The sequence below is a fragment of the Colobus angolensis genome, unplaced genomic scaffold (assembly GCF_000951035.1).
Source record: "Colobus angolensis palliatus isolate OR3802 unplaced genomic scaffold, Cang.pa_1.0 Scaffold111, whole genome shotgun sequence".
NCBI classification, from domain to species: Eukaryota; Metazoa; Chordata; class Mammalia; order Primates; family Cercopithecidae; genus Colobus; species Colobus angolensis.
Genome location: NW_012112142.1, coordinates 7,589,857 through 7,611,402, shown reverse-complemented (window position 1 = coordinate 7,611,402; position 21,546 = coordinate 7,589,857). Strand labels below are relative to the sequence as shown.

The window sequence follows — 21,546 nt, the reverse complement described above, 5'->3', positions numbered from 1 at the left end:
ACAGCCGGCGCTGCCCTCCAAGGCGCCTGGTGGAGCGGGTCTCGCGGGCGGGGGACCCCGGCGCCCCGGGCCCCTCCACATCCCGCACGGGTTTCCTTCTCGGCCCCAGCGAGCCTCTTTGGGGTCGAGGTCAAGGAAAGTTCGCACCGAAATCCCCTCTAATTTATTCAAAGGTTTGGCGGCGGCGCGTAATTTTTTCCCCCTCTTCCGCCTACACCCGCTGCGTCTCCTGGTGTCTCATTCCTTTCCCTTTACCGGAGTCGATTGCCTCACTGCATGTGTATTCGTGAGTTCGCCGTTAAACAACTGTTCCTTTACTCTGCTCCCTGTCTTTGTTAGTGTTTCTTGGGGTTGTTTCTGTAGGAAGGTGGGGGTGGTGGGCGTGAGAGACAGACGTGGGCTTGTTTTTCTAGTTGCTGAAGCTGTATGAAGGCTTTAAAGGGAGAACGTTTCCTTGATGTGCTTTAGGAGGGGAGGAGGAACAAATGCCTGCCAGATCTCACAACTACAGTAGCTGAGCTTTTGTTTATTTTGAAGCGCATGCAATTTTTAAATACACGGTGCAAGATAACCAGTAAAGGCGCGTTCCTTCTGAAAATTGAGGCCGGTCTCAACCATCTCCTGAGAAAGCATCGTTTTCGTGAGTGCTGAAGACAACTGTCCTTTTTCTCTGCTCTCCCCCCCTTTTCTTTCCATTGTATCTGAAGTTTCAAAGTACGTGGAATGATAAAGAAGTTGCATGATTTCTGTTTTGTCTTCCTGTTGCTGCAACTCTCAGCGGTTAAATCTCAGAATGCCTTTATTTCAGAACATCTCTGGGTCTAATTGTCTGTTGTGGATAACTTGCCCACACCTCGGTAACACAATGAGAAAACTGTTCCCTGCCCATGTTGATTTTTCGTCTTGTTTGTAATTACTTTAAATTGTATTGAAGGTGGGTGAACTGCATTAAAAAAGAATCGGGACAGAAGTGTTCACTGCCCCAGCATTTTCAATTGGTGTAAATATTGTTGCATCAGTGTTATTCTGATGTAGGTGCCAGATCTAAATATGCTGTACTGATTAAAGTGTTTGTTCTGCCCTCTCCCACTCTCTTCCCTATTTGCAGTTATTTGATATTTCTGTGCAGTTGGTGTATCACTGGTGTAATACTGCAGTTCTTAGGAAAGTGTAACTAGGGTCGTGAGAGATGATTTTTCTGGAGATGGGTGATGCCAGAGCCTCTAGAGGATCCAGGCAGGATCAGGTTTCTTCTGAGGGTAGGGATTTGTCCTTGATTTAGTTTTGACCCCTACAACCATAGGTATGTAACCAAATACATTTTACCCCTTGCAGTATCCTTTGATTTCATATCCTTGAAGAGCTGATGACCTTTGTGTTTTAGAGAAATGACAATTTTTAGGCAATTAAAGACATTGACCTCTTACACTTCTTGGAATTTAATTTTATTTCTACTAAGTTCATTAAGGCGTTAAGAGGAAGTAAGTCACATTTTCTCAGCTACGTGTATTACATTTATTAGTTAAAAACTAAATTTCACTTTGTAATTTTGATTTCTAGCAATTCTGGGTTAAAGATAAAATCTAATAACTTAGTAGATTGGAAAAAGAAGTAACGGGTATAATTAGACAAGCATGTTTAAGCTGCAGTAGCCTACATAATCAAGGCCAAGTGTGTGTGTGTATAAAAGATCTCATTTGTGTAGTCTTACAAGGCTAATGGAGGCATCACTGAGGCTTTATAAATAATGTAAGTTGGGTATAATGTAGAGTCTCCAGAGACGGCAGAGAAAGCATCATTACCAGCCTTTTCAACCTGCTTGAGATCTTAAATTGATTTACAGCACTGAACTGGTGCAAAATGATACATCAGGATGACATGGGGTCAGCCTGTAAAAGTCTATGATGTCAGCCTATTAGTTCAGTCATCATAATTAAACCATATTACAGGGGTAGCTAAGCAGGAGTCTGGCGTTATACTTCAGATATGGGTGGTACATGGGTTTTGTTTATAGTGGAAGGGCTGAGATGGCCAGGAACACCAGTGTGCCTGAAAGAAGGAAAAGGCTTACAGAACTATGAATTTCTAGAGAAAAATTTAAGATAAATGCAGAGATATTCAGTCTGAATTGTATAAGTAGCTTTTCATTTGGTAGAGGAGGAACAGATGCTTTAGGGATGCTGATAAGGACCTTTGCAGCTCTGATACGTGTACTGAATGCTTCATGTGAGTTTGAATTTAACTTGGCCTTAGGGACCTTCTAAAATATCAGAGGACCACATACTTAACTATGATCCTTTTTTTTACCACTGAATTTGCACTGTATTGATGTATCAACTGACATGTTTCTTTAACTAGTCTAACTTACCAGGCCTATACCAGAAACAAAGATATTTGAGTTGAACATACAAAAATTCAGGAAAAGAAGATCCTTGTTTTGCTTAAATTTCTGACAGTCCTTATTTAGCTTATGGATTATCTAGGGCTCTGCTATCCACTAAGGTAGCCATAGTCACATGTAGCTGTTTTGAAATTTTATTTTATTCTATTTTTTTGAGATAGGGTCTCTCTCTGTCACCCAGGCTGGAGTGCAGTGGCACGATCATGGCTCACTGCAGCCTCGACCTCCCAGGCCCAGGAAATCCTCCCACTTCAGCCTCCCAAGTTGCTGGGACTGCAGACACTGCCACCATGTCTGCCTGACTAATTTGTTTTTGTATTTCTTGTAGAGACAGGGTTTCGTCATGTTGCCCAGGCTGGTCTCGAACTCCTGGGCTCAAGCTCTTCTCCCGCCTTGGCCTCCCAAAGTGTTGGAGTTACAGGCGTGAGCCACTGCACTCTGCTACGTATAGCTATTTAAGTTTAAATTAAAATTAAATAAAAATTCACTTTCTCAGCACTAGCTACATTTCAAGCACTTAGTAGCTGCTTGTGGCTAGTGGCTGCCATACTGGACAGTGTGTGTATAGAATAGTTCCATCATCACAGAAGGTTCTGCTAGCCAGTGCTGCCCCAGGACATTTACTCTTCTCACTTGTTACCTCTACTAATGAGTTTGTGGAGTCAAAGATGGAATGACATATATAAACTAATTTTATCACTAACTAGCTGTTTTTTTAAAAATAAAACACAGTTTGGAAGGGACGTTGAAGCTACTGGATAAAAGGAGTTTGACTTTTCTGTAGATCTTATTATTATTAGTGTCATCGATTCTAATTTGGTTCAGCACCTTAGAGAGGAGAAATAATTGTAGCTAACCTTTTTTTTCTGAATGTTTACGAATGTATGCCAGGCATTGTTTATAATACCCATATCTCATTTAAGCCTCAAAACGTCCATAAGTACTGTTGTTGTCACATTTTACAGGTAAAGAAACTGAGGCCAGAATGATTCAAAATCTTGCTTCAGACTGTGTAGTGAACGATTATGATTTCTAATCTTACCTGGGATATGATTGAGGCAGTCAAACTCTAGAAACTCCATCTTAAAACTATGTTTTTAGTCGTTCGTTCAGAAGACCCAAATCGTCATTGTTCTGCTGTGCTTTGGTATGCCAGTATAGACATGACTTGGCTTGTGTTTTTTTAGGTCTTTAAATAAATTTACCTTCTGTTGTGCCTTTCTCGGCTATCTTCTGTCGTCCTTTTGTAAATGTTTAAGAAAGGAAAAATAATGCTTATCTAAGCAGCACATAATTTGAAGAATAAATCTGACTTGAAAGTAACGCATTTCAAAGCCAAATTAGTTTTATCTCTGCTTTTCTGCATGTCACTTTCCTCTTGCATTTTCTTACATAATCACAAACTGGTATTAAGTTAGGAGGAAAGTTGTAGTAATTCAGTTTGTCTGTCTTATCAAAATTAGTCGGTCTTTCCTGAGCTGTTAAACACTGTAAGAATAGTAATTGCTAATTCTTTGGAGATTTTTAAAAAAACATTTAGCATCTATTTTTATGAATGTTTTACAAGGTCAGGGCTGTTTAAGAATCTGATGAAAACTATGGCTCTTGTATCTTCTTATTCCCACCTTCCTATCCCAAAATGCTTATATGCCATGGTGAGTTAGTGTATACACTTAACTCTCCAAATCTCATGGTCTTTTGGGTGAGGTAAGTCCATGGGACTGCCCTGCCAAGTGCTTTCATAAACATTAAAGTTTGTAATTTCTTTTACAGAGAATAGAGATATTTAGTATTAAAAGTTGCTTTAAAGATTTTCTAATCTGGTTGGTTCATATCAAAGTGAACAATCTGAAGTCTAGAGAAGGTAACTGACATCCGAAGTTACCTGTCTAGTGACTGGAAAAAGGGAAAGCCAGGATCTGGATCCTCTTAGCATTAAGTGCCCTTTCCCCCCCCACCCCGACCACGGTCACTATATTTCTGAGGCTTTGGTGTGAGCATATCCAATGTAATTTAGGGAAGGGAGGAAAGAATTTTTTGGCATTGTAGCAACTTTTTATACCTAACATTGTTTGAACTTAGTAGGAATCAAATCTGACAACCAGTGAGAAATGCTTATTTTCTACATATTAAAATTGATTCTTTTTCATTCTGGAGATGGAAAAGAAAAGCCCTATATCTAATTTAATCAATGGGACCTTATTAGAAAATGGGAAATCTAAGATTGTACAAAGTTCGAATGAAAGCAGGCAACTCTGATATCTAGCAAAATATACGAATCTCCTCTTGACTCTCAAAAACAAATCACATTCCTAACCAAAAGCTAAAGTTTGGGATATTTAGGGGATAATAGGGAGCTAGGGAGTCCTAGGGAGAGAGTTGGACAGGTCTGAGGAGAAAAAGGATAATTTAAATATAAAAAAGTGGAGAAAATCGGTTTTAAGTCATAGCATGTCTTTGAGGTTGATGAAATGTTCTGCTACCTCTGTATGTGGTTTTATTCTTTGGTACCAAGATTTTAGGATGTACTTTTATTACAAATAGGGGCATCTCCTCTTTGCCTCAACCTGAAACCTCTTGACCCTTTATTTTCCTTTCCTGCTATTATCTGGTAGTACAAATATTCAGTCTAATCTGTTAATCTGTCATCTGATTTGCAGCAAAAATACCTGACGCATTTTCATCACTCCGCTGTAGCCACCTTTAAAAAGAAAAGGAAAGGGAAGAAAAAGGCAGAGCCAAATAGTATTAATGTAATTGCTTAAAATCTAAATTAAAATACTCATCTTGGTGTGCGTTATTAAGACAGTGTCAGTTTTAGAGGTGCAGGGCTAGTCCTATATGCAAAACAGTAATGTCTATAGCTATTGCGGGCTGACTTGCAGAAATGAGCGACTTCTCTAGAACATTCATTTTCATAAAGGAAACTGTCTTTCAGAAAAGAAAAGCCAAAAGTTTCATAAGCATTTTCACTCCAGTGACATCAGAGTTTTAGTAAATACTGGGAACTACAGTATTTGAACAGTTTAGCATCTTTATAATTTTTGTTATAAGCTAAAATCTGAACTTTAGAGAAGACTCTCTCTTGAAAATAAAGCATTAAATCCTCTAAGATGTGAGGAAGTCCTTACCTGGTGATTCTCCCAAATCTCTTCTCTGTTTTTAGTGTTTGAAAAAGGAGTATATATATATATATATACACACACACACACACACACATATATACACACACACACACACACACACACACCCACCCCTAGGTTTGCAGTATAGATTGGTTTCTTAACAATTTTTTTTTTTGGAGGCAATAAGCCTGGATCTGAAGAAAGAACATAGAATTGTTAATTATGCATGTATATGCTTTTGAGTTCAGGATGTAAATGAATATTCACTAGGTCCTGTTTGGGAAGAGGAGGAGAGAGGGGTCTCTCTGTTTATTCAGAATATATTTTTATACATAAGTTTTAATGCTTTATTTGTAGTTTTCCCTTAATTGTAGGGATGCTGTACTGTGGATATTTTGCTCTACAATCTGAGATGGTTAGGGTATAGTTACTCAAACTATTCATTTATTATCCTCCCCTGTCTTTTTTTTTTTTTTTTTTTGTGGTTTCTTTGTGGTGTGCTTATGCAAAGTAGATGTATTCCAGACCTTTATAGCTTTTCTTCTTTTAGTTTCAAACACTGCAAGAAAAGTAGGGGGAGACTGTCTGTCAGCTGTTATAATTAGGCATGAAATTGAATCATTATTCAGTTAACTAAATGCACGATCTTTTGCTTGTTTAGATTGAAAAGAAGCGTATCTTTTTAATGAAGGAAGGATATTAAATGTGCCCTTATTTGATAATTTTGCTGCAGTATTATAATAAGTATGTGCTTCATTTATTCCTTGAATATTTATTAGCTCTGAGGCTCAATAATTAGAGGATACACAAAAATGAAAAATTAAATGCAACAACATTATAAGAACTGTTACAAGGTAGTATAGGAGTAAATTGTACAGACAGCTCACATCAGGACCACTGTGGCCTGAGTTTGCATAGGTAGAAGGAAGAGGGACATTATAGGCAGAGTAATGGCATGGAAAACCTGGGAGATAAGCATGAGTGTTGAGTATCTGTAGAGCAGCACTGTCCAATAGAATTTCTGCAGTGATGGAAATGTTCCACATCTGTGCTAATACAGTAGCTGTAGCCACACATGGAACAGCATTTTTTAATAAATTAATTTATGTTTCAGTAGCCACGTGTGGTTATCATATCAAATAGCATGGATCTAGAGGTAGTGAGCAGCCCTGCCTGACCTCAGTGGGTGTTCCTCATGGAGCCTAGTATGGTGGTGTGGAGGGGATTTTCAGAAAAGTTGAGTTCCAGTGAGAATTTTAGGGCCTTAAACTGCAAGAATAAGGAAACATTGGGAAGTCACTGAAAGTGTTTGAACATGCAGTTTGCACTGGAGGAATAGAGCCCAGTGCCGGGAGATCAATAAGAAAGCTGTTGAGTTATGTATGAGATGATAAATCTCTGATAAAGGTAAACATAGAAAGAGAAGGATTAAAAAAAAAAAATGAAGGCTTGGTGATTACGTGGCTATAAAGTAATGAGAAAGAGATGTCAGAGATATATCCTTAAGTTTCTAACCTTGGTGGCTGGAAAACTAATAAAGGTGTTAGTTAAGAATAGGGAAGAGCTGGTTGTAGAAGGAATAAAAATTGTGCAAATGATAAATTAGACTTGATGTGTTAAATTTAAGGTGCGATATCTAAGTCAGAGTATGCTACAGGCAAGTCAGAGATAAGGTTTGGGAGGACTTGAAAGCTTTACATTAGACTCTCTGCAGTCATCTACTGGGTATTCTGAGAACCACAGAGAGAGAAAGAACTGGTGGGCTGAATCTTTATTGGAGCCCACAGTTAGGAATTGATAGAAGGAAGAGACTAATTTGAAGTAGACTGTCTGAGAGGCTGTTTGACCTAGACCAAGACTGTCTGAGAGGCTGTTTGACCTAGACCAAAGAAGAAACTGAAAGAAAGGCATGGGGTCAGAGGAGTGGGGAAACCAGGAAGCCACTGGAAGAGAGATTCTAGAAGTAGGTTTGGAGGGGAAAATGTACTGTTCAGGGTGAAGGAGAAGTCAGATAATCACGTGAATGCAGTTTCAGAGAAGACTGAATACATTAAGAAGCGAGAAATAGAGTCTTATACTGCCTTAAGTGGCTTGCATTTTAAGATAGATGAGACCTCTTCATATTTGAAGGTTGAGGGGGAGAAGTCAGTGGACAGAGAGCAATTGGAGGTGATGGAGTTAGCCATCTGGAGCACAAATGACAGAATATTGACCATGGTAAGGAGGGAGAGTTGTCTGAGAAAGAAACAGAATGAGGTCCGAGTGAGAGGAAAGCATGTGGCAGAGCTCCTGCCCACTTTTGCTGATTTTCCTGTATTGTTGGAGGTAAGTCCTTTCACTGGGATGGTGAGGAGGAAGATCAGCACATGGTAAGGGAAGAAGAACCACCGGAGGTAGTGTGCCGGGCAATCTATAGAGAAGTCAAATTCTAAACAATTGGGGGGAAGCCTGGGGTGATGTGTGGTGAGGCTGTTATATAGGAGACTAGGTTAATTGTTACTTTTTGGTATCGCTTTGTGGCCTGGTAGGCTTAGGGATAGGAAATGGGTTCAGAGATAAGGCTCTGGAGTCAGATTGCCCTGGGTGTAAGACCAAGCCCCAACACTTAACTTGTTTTATAAGGAGCCTGATGAACTAAATGAATTCAGAAGAGGTAAGCAATGAAAATCCTGGTAATGAGGTAGTGAAATATCAAATTTGAGAATTTGTAGATAACAATTCTAGACAAAGGTTTCTAAGTATAGAAATTGAACTAACAGAAGAGTCCCTTTAATGATTTTAAAGGTTATTTAAGTTGATTAGAACTTTAAAAAATAAGTATTGTATTCTGAATTTTTCTATGGCTTTTCTTATAGCATTCATTACGGTTAAAAACATTGCTTTTTCATTAAACCAGTACATGCTTAATGCAGAAAGATTCTGCGGTGGATTCTTGTCATAGCTTTAGAAGGAAAGGGGAGATTGATTTATGCCATTGGGGGGAGGGTTATTAATAGCCAGCCACAGAGCCCTTCTAAATGTGACTCCAAAGGCAGAAACAATAAAGGAAACTTTTTATAGATTTGATAGCATTTATTATGTGACCAAACATACTCAGAAACAAAACCTGAAAGACAGATAAAGAGATTTGCAACAAATACTGTTCTTTGTGAGAAAGACTTGTGTCAATAGGAAGCACCACCCCAATAGAAAAATTGGTAATGGACCTGAACAAGCATTTCACAAACAAATGAGATGCCAACTGCTGACAGGAATGTTCTGTGCCTGTAATCCCAGCTACTCTGGAGGCTGAGGCAAAAGGATCACTTAAACCCAGCAGTTCAAGGCTGCAGTGAGTTATGATTGTGTCACTGTACTCCAGTCTGGGCAACAGAGCGAGACTATCTCAAGAAAAAGGAAAAAAGAAATACAAACTACTAATGAACATAAAATGTTTTGGTTATGTCCTCTATCAGACTCTTGATTGAAATGGGGATGATGTCTTCCTTTTTCCTGTATTTTGTCATTCGTTGTATACTAGGAAGTATCAGTCTGAGTAAACTGGGCTTTTCTCATTTAAGGAAAGGAAGTCCGAATTTCCCAGCCTTCTAAGGGGATCTGGAGTTTCAGGGAGGTACAAGATATATATAAAGTGGAGTTGTAAGAGGCAAGCACCCTGCTTCCCCATGACATGGTTTTCATCCAGGAGTTTCCTTATTACAATGTGAGGGGCTATCAGTTATACACAGTTTCTCAGTCACCTGGCATAGATGATGAACCTTGAAGACACCAGTGCTTCCTAGAGCATATTGAAATAGGCCCCTTTCTCTCCTACCTGAATTGCAGTATTAGATTTTATAGTGGCATTTACTCACTGATGTGAGACGCAGTGATGATCTTGGAGTGTGGTTTTGATTATTGAGATGGACGAGTTGATGAGGTATTAAATAAAGTGAGAAAAGTTCCCCTTGTAGTAAAACCTTATAATGTTTTTTAAAAAACTTAAAAGTTAGGCATCAGTGTTTAATTTTCCAAATTTTTTTTAAAGGATAATAGTGGTCGTGGGTTTTCTGTCAGTAGAAAACTCAAACTGTTTTTCCCTCTGCTCTCACATTACAACAGTCAACACAAAATACTTTTGTGACTAAATGTGTGTAGGTTTTCCCTACACACCAAACACTGGCTGAGTGTCTTCCAGTTCAATTTTGACACTACCTGGAGATAGCCTCAGATCCCACAGATTGAGGGTTCAGTCCCACCCACCTCCGACATAAGTCCAGGACTCTGGAGCTTCTGGCTGACCAGCTTCAAGTTGGGGCTCCTATGACCCTGCTGTTTGGATTCAATTAATTGCTAGAATGGCTCACAGAGTTCGGGGAAACTTACATTTACTGATTTATTATAAAGGATATTAAAAAGGATACAGATGAAGAGATGCATAGGGCAAGGTATGGAGGAAGGGGCATGGAGCTTCCATGCCTAACCTGGGCGTGCCACGCTTCAGGAACCTCTGCGTGTTCAACTGTCCAGAAACTCTCTGAACCTTGTCCTCTTGGTATTTTATGGGGCTTCATTTTATAGGCATGATTGATTATACCATTGGCCACTGGTGATCAACTTAACCTTCAGCCCCTTGCCCACTCCCTTGAGGTTGGAGGGTGGAGCTGAAAGTCCCAATCCTCTAATCCTGCCACCATCCTAAAGCTAGTTAGGGGCTGCCAGCCAGCAGTCAATCATTAGCATACAAAAGGACATCCCTTTGGAGTCTCCAAGGATTTTAGGAGCTGTATGCCAGAAACAAGGTTGAAGCCCAAATATGTATTTTATGGTGCCGCAGGTTTAAATGGCTATTCATATGCTGCCCATAAGGGAATGAGTCTGCTGGTTATTGGTAGGATCCTTACCTAACTGAATTACATTCAGTCTTAAGTGGGTTCTTACCTTGCCCTAGACAGAATCAGAATTTGTCTGTGTCTTCTCTTATCATCTCCTTTCTTTTAAATGACCTGCAAACATTTTGAAGTTGGATAAAAAAGGCTTTTAAATCTCACCTTAAGGCTCACAGCTTGGCCCACCAGCATCCCCTGCCCATCCGTAAGTCCTTTCTGAGTGAGGTGTGACTGGGAATACGGGCCCTAACGTGATACGCATTGGTGAGACTTGTTACTTAAACTCTTTGAGCTAAGTGGTAGAGGGAGGAGAAATGCCAGGAAAATCGGTCGTAATTTTATCAGAGACAGTAGTTTTTAATGAAAGAGAATAATGATGCAGTGAATATTGCTGTAGAAATTATACAGCTGGTTGTGTATAGCTTGCCATCTCATCTATTACAGCTTCCTGCTTTGCTTTTTGCCCATTGCTGGCTTTGCAGTCCAACATAGTTAATAACAACGTCTTTATTTTTCATGTGTTTATGTTTGTGTGTAAATGTTTTTCTGTTAACTGTGAACAAAATTAACTAGATTATCGTTTAAATGTTGGCACAAAAACTGTATTTATAGCATTTATTTGCATTTATTTGTAACATATTTGCTGAAGAGTTTTGTCAATTTGTGTGGGCTGAGATGTTCTGTATTCTAGAAAAGGCTCCTTTAAAAGGGGTGTATCCTCACTGTGGAGTTCTGCTTTTTTGTTAAGCTGATATTAATTAATTCAGCAAGTATTTTATGCATTCCTGCTGTGCATCCAGCACTGGACTATGTTTTGGGTGGGATAGAGAAAAGGGTAAGTCATTTTCTGCCCCGAAGAAGCAATCTAATTGGTAAGAGGAGATTATACATTTGAAGCTGTTTCACTTCAAAATCAAGGGATTGGGGGGGAAAGTCTGATGCGTTTGGTAGAGCTTTTGCCTCTGGCTCACTTCTACCTTAGCTTATTCTTTTTTCTTTTTTTGAGATGGAGTCTCGCCCTGTCACCCAGGCTGGAGTGCAGTGGCGCGATCTCGGCTCACTGCAACCTCCGCCTCCCAGACTATAGCGATTCTCCTGCCTCGGCCTTCTGAGTAGCTGGGATTACAGGTGCCCGCCACCACATCCAGCTGATTTTTGTGTTTTTAGTAGAGACGGGGTTTCACCATGTTGGCCAGGCTGGTCTCAAACTCCTGACCTCGTGATCCACCTGCCTCACCCTCCCAAAGTGCTGGGATTGCAGGCGTGAGCCACCGCACCCAGCCCTAGTTCATTCTTTCAGCAAGGTTTTGAGTGTCTGTATTTCTATTTATGCTTATGTTCATAGTGTATCTCTTAGACAGCTTGATAAAGTTGGGATAAGGGATTGTAAGTATAGGACCTGCACTGAGATCTTCTAACTTTGAGGAACAATACAAACCTGCTTGTCTAGTCTAGCATCTGTTGTCATACCTTTTATTACAGTTACCTTATTAACTCTTTAGACTGGAGTTCCTTGAGGGTATGGCCAGTGTCTTTATGATCTTTGTGTTAGCACAGTGCCTAGCGCAGTGGTTCTCCCTTGTCTACTCATCAAAATCATATGAACAACTACCGCCGCAAAAATGCCTGGGCCCATCCTATCGAAGGGTTATGGTAAGGAAGCTCTTAAAAATATTAATATTGTTAATATCCAGCAATATTAAGAATGGTTGGGCTGACACACAGTAGGTACTTGATGAATGAATTTTTTCATTTTGTTGTTTTTTAGAAATACGTCAGGAAATATGGTATGTTGTGAGTTCATTGTGGTTATGAACCGTATCTTTTATACTCTGTAGCACTCACTACTGTGTGATGCCAGTTGTGGGTGCTCAGACACACCAGTTAAGTTCTGAGGATTGATTGCTTTGCTTCCCCTTTTTTTCATTGAGGAGAACAGAGATAGAAAGGGTATGTGTGTTTGACATCTCTCCCTTTTCCCTTTGTGGAAGAATCAGCAGTTCTGTGAATCCTGAAGTCTAGAATTGAGTTATAGGAAGCTATTGAGGCCTGAGGTGCTTAGATTGCAAAGAGAAAAGGAGAGGAAAAGTGGCAATAGAGCTATGGCTCATCTGGCTATGTCAGAAAAATTTTTAGTTGTCACAAATTGGAGGGAGAGGCTGGAGGGTTGCAAATAGCTTCTAGTGGGTAGAGGCCAGGGATGCAACCAAACATCCAGTAATGCTAAAGTTGAGGAACCCTGAAATAGAGGATAAAAAAGGGAATCAGGAGACAGATGGGATAACTGAAGTGGTAGTGTCATGACCATTTCTGCCATACCAGCACACAGTTTGTGTGCTTTGTCTTCCTACTTTCCTTAACCTCCCTTCAGAGTGCAGAGCACTATTTTTGCCATTATCTATAAGTAGCATTGTGACTTACAACTGTGTATTAGGTGTTGAAATTAATATCTTAGTATCTTATCTATGTTAAAATATACCTGAAAGATTCCTTTAGATTTTCTTTATCTCTACATCTACTTGATTGGAAAACTATTAACCTCAAGATAAAGAGAGCTAGCAATTTTTGTTTTTGTTTTTTGTTTTCAGTAGAGGATCTTAAAATAATCAGTGGGAATGTAAAGAAAATTAATTTCCTTTTTTTTTTTTTTTTTTTTACTAGACAGGGTTTTGCTTTGTTGCCCAGGCTGGAGGCTGGAGTCTAGTGGTGTGATCACAGCTTACTGTAACTTCGAAGTCTTGGGCCCAAGTGATCCTCCTGCCTCAGCCTCCCAAGCAGCTTGGACTACAGGCATGTACCACAATGCCTGACCTTTTTTTTTTTTTTTAAATGCTGTGTTGCCCAGGCTGATCTCAAACTCCCAGCCTCAAGCAATCTTTCCACCTTGGCCTTCCAAAGTGCTGGGATTACAGGTGTGAGCCACTGCACCTGGGTCAAGAAAATGAATTTCTTAAAAGGAGTTTAATTTTAATGTTCCACAAATTCATCAAGAGAAAAGGATTAAGATTTGAACACATACAAGAGCTAATGTTACCAATTTTCTGATGTCTTATTGAATGATAGCTTATAATGTCTTATTCTAAGCTCTTTAGATTAAAGCGAATTTAATTTTGTCACTGCTGCCCTGATGAAACTCTTGTTTTTTTTCATGTTCTAGGTAAGTGGGAAGATATCAAGAAGGAAAGCAATAGCAAAAACAAGAATAAATTAGAAGGGATAGAAGGAGATGGAGGGAATTTTTTTAAACTATAAGCAAATCCTTGCCTGTTATTCTGCCTTATGCATCAGACCAAGGAGGGGGCTACTGAGGAGAAGCAGTAGAGAGGTTACCTTGGCAGGTTCCTTAACTTTTTTTGTGCCTCAGTTTTGTCATCTATAAAATAGTACTTATTTTGTAGGACTCATGTAAGGATTAAGAGAGCTATTTAATTAAATTTAAAGTGCTCAAAACAGTGCGTGTTGATTCATTATGGTGGTGGTTGTGGTGATGAGGATGATATAAGGATGATTTTTGGTTGTTTTTGAATATAGTTGACCCTTGACCAACAGGGACTTGACCCACATGAGTCCACTTATACTCGTATTTTTTTCTCAACCAAAGTAGTGTTTGCAGATTGTGAAACCTGAATATGCAGAGGGCCAGCTTTTTGTTTATGCACGAGTTCCACAGGGCCCACTGAGACCTGTATGCAAGGATTTTGGCATTGGGTGGTGGGATCTGGGAACCAGTGCCCCAGGTATACTGAGGGATGACTATACTTCTGTTGAAATTTGATGGAGACCATGGATGCACTTTTTTACAGTGTTTCCCATAAAACCACCTACCACTTTCTCCCTTTGAAGTTGGTGGTGATAGTGATAAAAGTTTCTTGAGTTTTCAAACTAATATGTTTCAGGTGTTCTGTAAAAGTCTGTTTTTTTTGCCTGTACTCTGAATTCCAAGAGAAAGAATGATTTATATGACATAAAATGTTTGTCTTTATGTTTTTGTAATATACTGAAACACTAGAGTTAACTGTCATCCATTTACAGATTTTCCACAGCAATTTTTGAATCTTAAAGAAGCGTTTCTCTAGAATTTACTGTGTTCTCAGGGCATATTGTAGCTTTATTAATAGTGTAAGCAAAATATCAATGATTAAAAGCTTTCTTTGTTGAATCATAATACATTGTCAAAGCAATAGTTAATTACTAGTAAGGCTGCTTTGGATTATCCATTCCATTTTTCACACCCACTGAAACAGCTGGTTGATATTTGGACCATTTGGATTTCCATTGTAGGATAAGTAACACAGAGCTCAGCATGCGTGGAAGATGTCATTGTAGCACAGACTGTAGGCTGCTCTGTCTGCATGTATGTTTCTCCTCGGATGAAGAGCCTGAACAGGCAGTCCTGTGACTCTTATCACTGTCTACCATATGATATAGTTCTCCCATCTCTCCCATACACACTTCATTACTATAAGCTTGATGGTGATGGGAACTGTGTTATAACTCATTTTCTTTCTACTGCACGTTTATGTTGGTGATAAGGGCTTAAAATTTTGTTCAGTTAAATACTGGATTAATGGAAATGAAAGCCTTCTTAGTAGCTGAGCATGTAAAGGAGGAGAACTTGGGTTCTGAAGTCTGAGAATGCTGTCTTAGGTTTTTCCATTGTAATTGGTAAATAAGTTACTTTGGGGAAGTTAGCAGATAAGACTGTACTGAACAAGTGATCAGAGGTAGAAAGGACTAGATTCATGGGTACAGGTCTCACCTAATTCTATAGGTAATGCTTGCATATATCTAAAGCATTATTTCTCTAAAACCAGTGAAAAACTTTGCATATGCTTCTTTTAGCTCTTAGGTGGAGGGAGCTCTCACATTCTGGAAGAGGGGGTTGCTGCTGTTTGTTCAGTTTCTCCTCTGAGGCGGCCAAGTGAATGTTTGCAATTCCAGTCCAGTTTGGGAGATTGAAAAAGTCTATCATTGATTGTCATATGAGGGAGAGTGAAATCTGGCCGATGTCAATGTTTGTTTCAGTGGTTAGATAGACTTTTATTTTTAGAAGTTATTCTTTCAAATAACAGATTTCTGTAATGGAAAAAGTGCAGGACCAAATTGCTCGTGAAGATATTTGAGTAACATCGAACATTTTTATTTAGTAAGAAATTCATGCATTGAAAAATTTGATGTGAATAATTAATAGAAAGGGGAGTAAGGGTCTAAAATGGGAGGGAAACTTACTTTTTTGCTATAATATGCCATTTTGTGAAATGGAATTTTTTGGTTATGTGCCTGAATCCTTAATAAAAGAGTATATTCCACTCCTATCCATATCATATTAACCCAGAATAGGGTGATGTATTTTACCAGAATACATTTCTCTGAAAATCCTATGCAGATACACTTTCAATTTTTTTTTCCTTTATAAGAAGATATATCTTGCCACCTGTTGGTCATAATGCTGTCTTCTAGAGCCATGTAGAAATAACTCTCTTACCTACTGTCAGTTTTTATTTATTTTTATTATTGGGGTTTTAAATTTGAAAGCAGCAATTGGTTAAAAGTAAAAGTAGTAGGCTCTCCTGCACTCCCTTGTACCCAGCTCTCTGCTAAAGGTAACTACTTGTTCAGTTTTGTTTATTTTTTTCCAGGCCTTTAAAAATGCTCATGTATATACATAGACAGTTTTTGTTTCTATTTGTGTTTTTAGAAAGAGACCATATTATAGGTCCTTTTTACCACTTCTTACTGAACAGCTGTGGTATGGTTTTCTTTTCATGGTAGTATTGTACATGAAAGTCCATCTGTTTTTTCTTATTTTGTTAACAGTTACATCATAGTCGAATGTACCATAATTTATTTAATCATTCCATTATTGTTAGGCACCTGGGTTATTTAGAACACAAATATACTTGAACATAGATCTTTGTGTGTGCTCATCTGAGGGAGCTATTTCCCCTGTGGCTCTCTCAAGCCGTGCCTGGTTTCTCCCATAAACCTCTTACCTCTTATTGCCGCCTTCAGACCATTCTACCATCCTCTGTAAAAAACCCCCAGCTTCGACTATCACGTAAAATTATACCACTCATTACCCTTCCTTGTTAGTCATTTTCTGCCCCACTGCCCATATCGTTCACCCTAATTCCTACAAGATTTAACTCCTAGTTGTTATTCCCTTTATACTATAGGTTGACCAACCCTAATCCGAAAATTCAGAATGCTCCAAGATCCAAAACTTTTTGAGGACTGATATGGCATCACAAGTGGAAAATTCTGCACCTGACTTCATGTGACAGGTCATAGTCAAAACTTTTTTTGTGCACAAAATTATTAAAATTATTATATAAAATTGGCCAGACATGGTGGCTCATGCCAGTAATCGTAACCCTTTGGGAGGCTGAAGCAGTGGATCATTTAGCCCAGAAGTTTGAGACCAGCCTGGGCAATGTGGCAAAACCCTGTCACTAATAAAAATCCAAAAATTAGCCAGGCGAGATGGCATTTGCCCATAGTCTCAACTGTTCAGGAGGCTGAGGTGGGAGGATCTCTTGAACCTGGGAGGTCTAGGCTGCAGTGAGCCATGCCACTGCACTCCAGCCTGGGCGACAGAGCAAGACCATGTCTGAAGAAAAAAAGAAAAATTACTCTTCAGCCTATGTGCATAAGGTATAGATGAAACATACATGAATTTTATGTTTAGACTTAGGTCCCATCCCCAAGATGTCTCATTATGTATATTCAGAATATTCTAACATTCAAAAATATCTGGAATCTGAAACACCGTCTGGTCCCAGGCATTTCAGATAAGGGAGATACTCAACCTGTATTCCTGTACAGGAATTATGGACATTTAGTCCATAATTCTTGAACTATTTTTCCACCAGTGGCCTTGTCTTTGGTCCTATCTCAGATACTCAATCTCTGGGTAGAAAGATTCCATAAAAAAAGAAAAAAAAATCTCACTCAGTCTCATAGTCCCCATAATATGGGATTTTGTATTTCTGAAAGTTAAACAATTCTCCAACCTTACAGTTAATTATTTTATTTATTTATATAAGCAGTAAAGTATTATTTGTTCACATCTGTGCTTTGAGAATATATCCAGAATCTGACGACTTCTGCCACGCTGGTTGAAATCTTTATCATCTTGTACCTTAACAATTGGCATAGCTTCCTAACTAATCTCCCTACCCACCACTCCCTATTTCCATCCCTGCATCTTTCAATGTGTTCTCAACCCAGCAAGCCATAGTAATTCTATTAAACTGTAAGTTGGATGATGGCTCTTCTCTGCTCAGATCTCCCAGTGTTTCCATCTCAATTTGGATCAAAAGCTCTGAAGTCTCTGTGGGTCCTGCACATACCTTCCCCTGTGACCTCTCTGGCCTCATCTCTCATTTCTGTCCCCACACTTACTCCATTCTAGCCTTGGTGAGGACTCCTTGCCATTCCTTGAACATCTCAGGATCATCCTTGCTAAATGGCTTAAATGGCTTTTGCAATTGCCCTTCTCTCTGCTTGGAATGCACTTCCCCAGATAATTCCTTTTCAGGGGGCTGTTCAGATATCACATTCACAATGAGGCTTTCCTTGACCACCAGAATGTAGGCCCCACCAAGGCACAGGCACAGACTTTGAAAAACTTTTTGTGTCTCTTTCAGTGCTGTGTTTCTAGTGCTTAGAATAGTGCCTGGCTTGTGATAGCTGTTTATTGAGTGAATTGTATGACTGTACTGGTTATCAGTTTTTCTCTTTTTGTATGAAGTTAGAGCTTCATTAAACAGACAAAAACTAGACTGTAAACCTCATTTTTTTAGATATGCAAAATATTAAAATTAGCTTTATTTGTGAACTTGCTTTGTTAATAAATCACTTTGTTTTTCAGCATGTTATAATTTTGAAGTAAGCCTTTCATATTTATGTTTAATCTGCATAACCTGGTGGATTGGGTGATGGTATCACAATTTTGTGGAAAAGCAAATTGAGGCTCAGAGTTGTTTTCTTCAAAGTACAGCTACTAAGTGGAAAGCTGCAGTTCAAACCTATTCAAGTTAAAGACACTTGTTTTCTAATTTAGAAACCATCTTAAAATGACAAAAAAATAGGTAGAGGTTTTATTTGAAAGCATGGAGAATGTGCCCCAATTTCTCATTCTGGGTTTTGTTTGCCTTTTGTTTCCATTTTGAAAATATGTAAAATAAATGGTTAACTTTAAAATTCCTGACAATGACAGATCAACAAGTTTTATTTCTCTCACCTGTGGAGGAAGTGGCCTCCACCCAGTTTTACTGAATTAGGAGGGAAGTGATTTTTTCAAGTGATAAAAAGAAATAAAATTCCATGCTCTTCCCAGAGGAGGAGTTCAACAATTGGGAAAGTGGCGTGAGACCATATGTTGGTTTGTAAAAGGATATAACTTGTAAAGATGTTTCCTTTGATGCCTGTGATGAATATAGATGTGTTTCCCTTCTAGAGGGTCCTGATTAAATTATGCAATTAAGAGCTGAGCTGAAGGATCTAAATATAGGAAGAGAGTTCAGGCCGTCCTGCTTTGTGTCTGTCAGTTCACCCCTACAGATGTGCATGTTTGTTGTCATAAACGGCACCTGTGAGATCAGTGGAGAGAGAGAAATATGTTCCAAAACATGAAATACAACAGGTTTTTTGTTTCTTTTTTTTTTTTAAAGGGATAGTTTTTTCCTCCTGTAGTTGATTCCATTTTCATGTGTGAATTTGACATTTGGATTACTTTTTTTAAAAAAGCTTGACTGAGGGACTTTAGTATTAGTCAGTACTGGTTTAAAATGTAGATCTACTACTTACCAGAATATGGTCTGGAGAAAGTTACTTTAACCTCTGAGCCTCAAGTTTATTAGTAAAATTGAGATAATGATTTCTACCTTGAAGGATTGGTGTGAGGCGTCAATGTAATGTTTGTAAAAACAACCAGTATAATGCTTGTGTAAGGTGGTAACTCAAATAATTTCGTTTATTAGTTACTGATGAATCATTCATAACTAGCCACTTACGGAAATCTACCACATTTAGCATTCTTTGTAGTCTAAAATTGCTATTTTAGGATAACTGACTCAAAGAGAATAGTTTTTTTCTAGGAGACAACTACCGTAGACTTTTTTCTGGGGTAGTCAATAAAATTAAAGCTTAAAATGTCAGTGGTCTTCAATCTTTCCTGTGTTTGAGGAGTGAGCATTTTAGGCCAGGAGTCTTTACAATGTTTGAGTTGACATGAATGTGAATGGACTTTATCAGGGTAAGCTTATGGGGAGCTGGATATCTTGAAAGGCTACCATGTCCTGAAGGACAGTATGCCATTAAAAGCATGAATTTGGGAATGGGGATTCAATAGGATTAAGGAATGTTGTACAACTTTTAGAGGAAATGGCAAGAAGATATTCAAAAGCCAACTTTATTTGTTGAAGTTGGGGACAATGAGAAAACTTTTAATTGCCTTAACTCTTCAAGTAATCATCTAATGAGAAAACAGATGTGACAGCTGCTATTTTATAGTGAATCTCTATGATTAAGAAAAATTAACCAGGTACTCTATTAGCAGCCTAGATTTGTCAGGATGGAAGGTTTTGTGTATGCAGAACAGAACCAGAAAAAACTCTTAAATAATTTTCTGATACAATGAAGATATGTTAATAGCATACTTGGCACACCTAAAATACATAAACTACAGTTATATCCTTAGAGACTCTTGTCATTGTGACATCCATAAGTTCCTTGCTTCCTTTTCATCAAGGAGATGCTACTTTTGAAATTGTTTGGCTGAAATTTCACAACTTCAGTGAACTTACAAGTGGTAAGTAGTAAGCTGGAATTCAGTCTACATGTATTCCTTTTCTTTTTGATTCCTAAGATTTCTGCTTAACTCTGTTGAGGGACCACATTGCATCTCTTGCTAGCATGTCACTTAAGTCTTACTGGAGAGACTGGAAGACTTGCTGTCAGTGTCTGTGCTTTAAAGGCAACAGTACCTGCATTATTGCATGACTATAAATAGGTTTTCATGAGCCGAACCTCTCTCCTACTTCCAACCCCCAATTTCTCCAGATTTAGAAAATTAATCTCTGACAAAAATAAATTTTCAGTGGGAAACATGTCAAACTAGCTATTCTGCATCGTCAGTCCCATGTATGGAAGGTTGGAGGGTGTTTGGAAGTAACCAGATCAAGGCTGAATAGTAAGAGGCTCAGTAAGATGGAACTTTACTTGACTTTACTTGTGGGTATTTGTGACAGTAGGACTCTCCTGCTGCTGTGAACTGAGACCAGCAGAGTTCTGTGTTCTCTGTGGGTCTCCATATGGCTTTCTTGTGTAGGAATTTTGTTTAAATACATTTTTTCCCCTATGGATTAAATCGAAATAGAGTTCATTTGAGCCTTTTTAGCAATGAAATTAAGCGCTGTACTTTATGAAGTACATTAGAATTAGTAAAGAGCAAGGTTTTATCCATTTTCATTTTTCTTTCTGTTCTAGGGTTTGTTTTTTTTTTTTTTTCTCACTTATTTTGCTTAGTGGTGAGTTTTATTTAGCTAAATTTGACTCATTTGAGATTGAGGCAAATGTTGAAAGTTGAGGGCTAACTGCTGTTTTAAAACAGGAAAAAGGAATGCAAGCACTTCACCTGTTTCCTCCTCCAATACAAATACAGACAAATACAGCAGGTCCTCAAACAACCTCATTTTGTTCAATGCCATTTCCTTGTAACGATGATGAGAAAAAACATTCCCAGCTTAGGCCACTGCCAGTGTGGAGTTTACATATTCTCCCCATGTCTGCTTGGGTTTTCTCTGGCTACTCTAGTTTCCTCTCATATCCCAAAGGTGTGCACGTTAGATGAATTAGTATGTCTACATTGTCCCCATTGCAGTGAATGTAGGTGTGTGTGTGAGTGCGCCCTGCCATTAAATGGTGTCCTGTTCATGGATGGTTCCCACCTTGTACCCTGAGCTGCTGGATCAGCTCGGGCCACTGCAACCCTGAATTGGAATAATTGGGTAAATAATTATCTTGTTTCTGTTAATCTTTCTTAAATGTATATATGGCTCACATTTATTTCAGTGTTAATTTTAGAAGTGTTTTGGGTCTTAGAAGTTTGGTGATGTTTTTGTGACCAGAAATGTCCTGTAGGAACTTA

At 38.7% G+C, this 21,546-nt stretch overlaps 1 protein-coding gene, 1 long non-coding RNA gene and 1 pseudogene across 4 annotated transcripts in view; 2 read left to right on the top strand and 1 right to left on the bottom strand.

Annotated features, from left to right (window-relative positions):
- Positions 1 to 8,417, top strand: part of LOC105522737 — a 39,667-nt pseudogene extending 31,250 nt beyond the window's left edge.
- Positions 258 to 21,546, top strand: part of SMAD1 (SMAD family member 1) — a 75,373-nt gene continuing 54,084 nt past the window's right edge. The window contains exon 1 of one of the 3 annotated variants that reach the window (XM_011956967.1): positions 258 to 334. The gene's annotated coding sequence lies outside the window, so the exon portion shown is untranslated. Of the gene's footprint in view, positions 641 to 21,546 lie in introns of all 3 variants that reach the window. The other 2 variants (XM_011956958.1, XM_011956953.1) reach the window with 2 other exon arrangements.
- Positions 14,480 to 20,376, bottom strand: LOC105522418. The gene is made up of 2 exons (XR_001003439.1): positions 20,274 to 20,376; positions 14,480 to 15,470 (listed from the first exon to the last, which is right to left on the bottom strand). It is a non-coding gene; the product is annotated as an uncharacterized LOC105522418 (long non-coding RNA).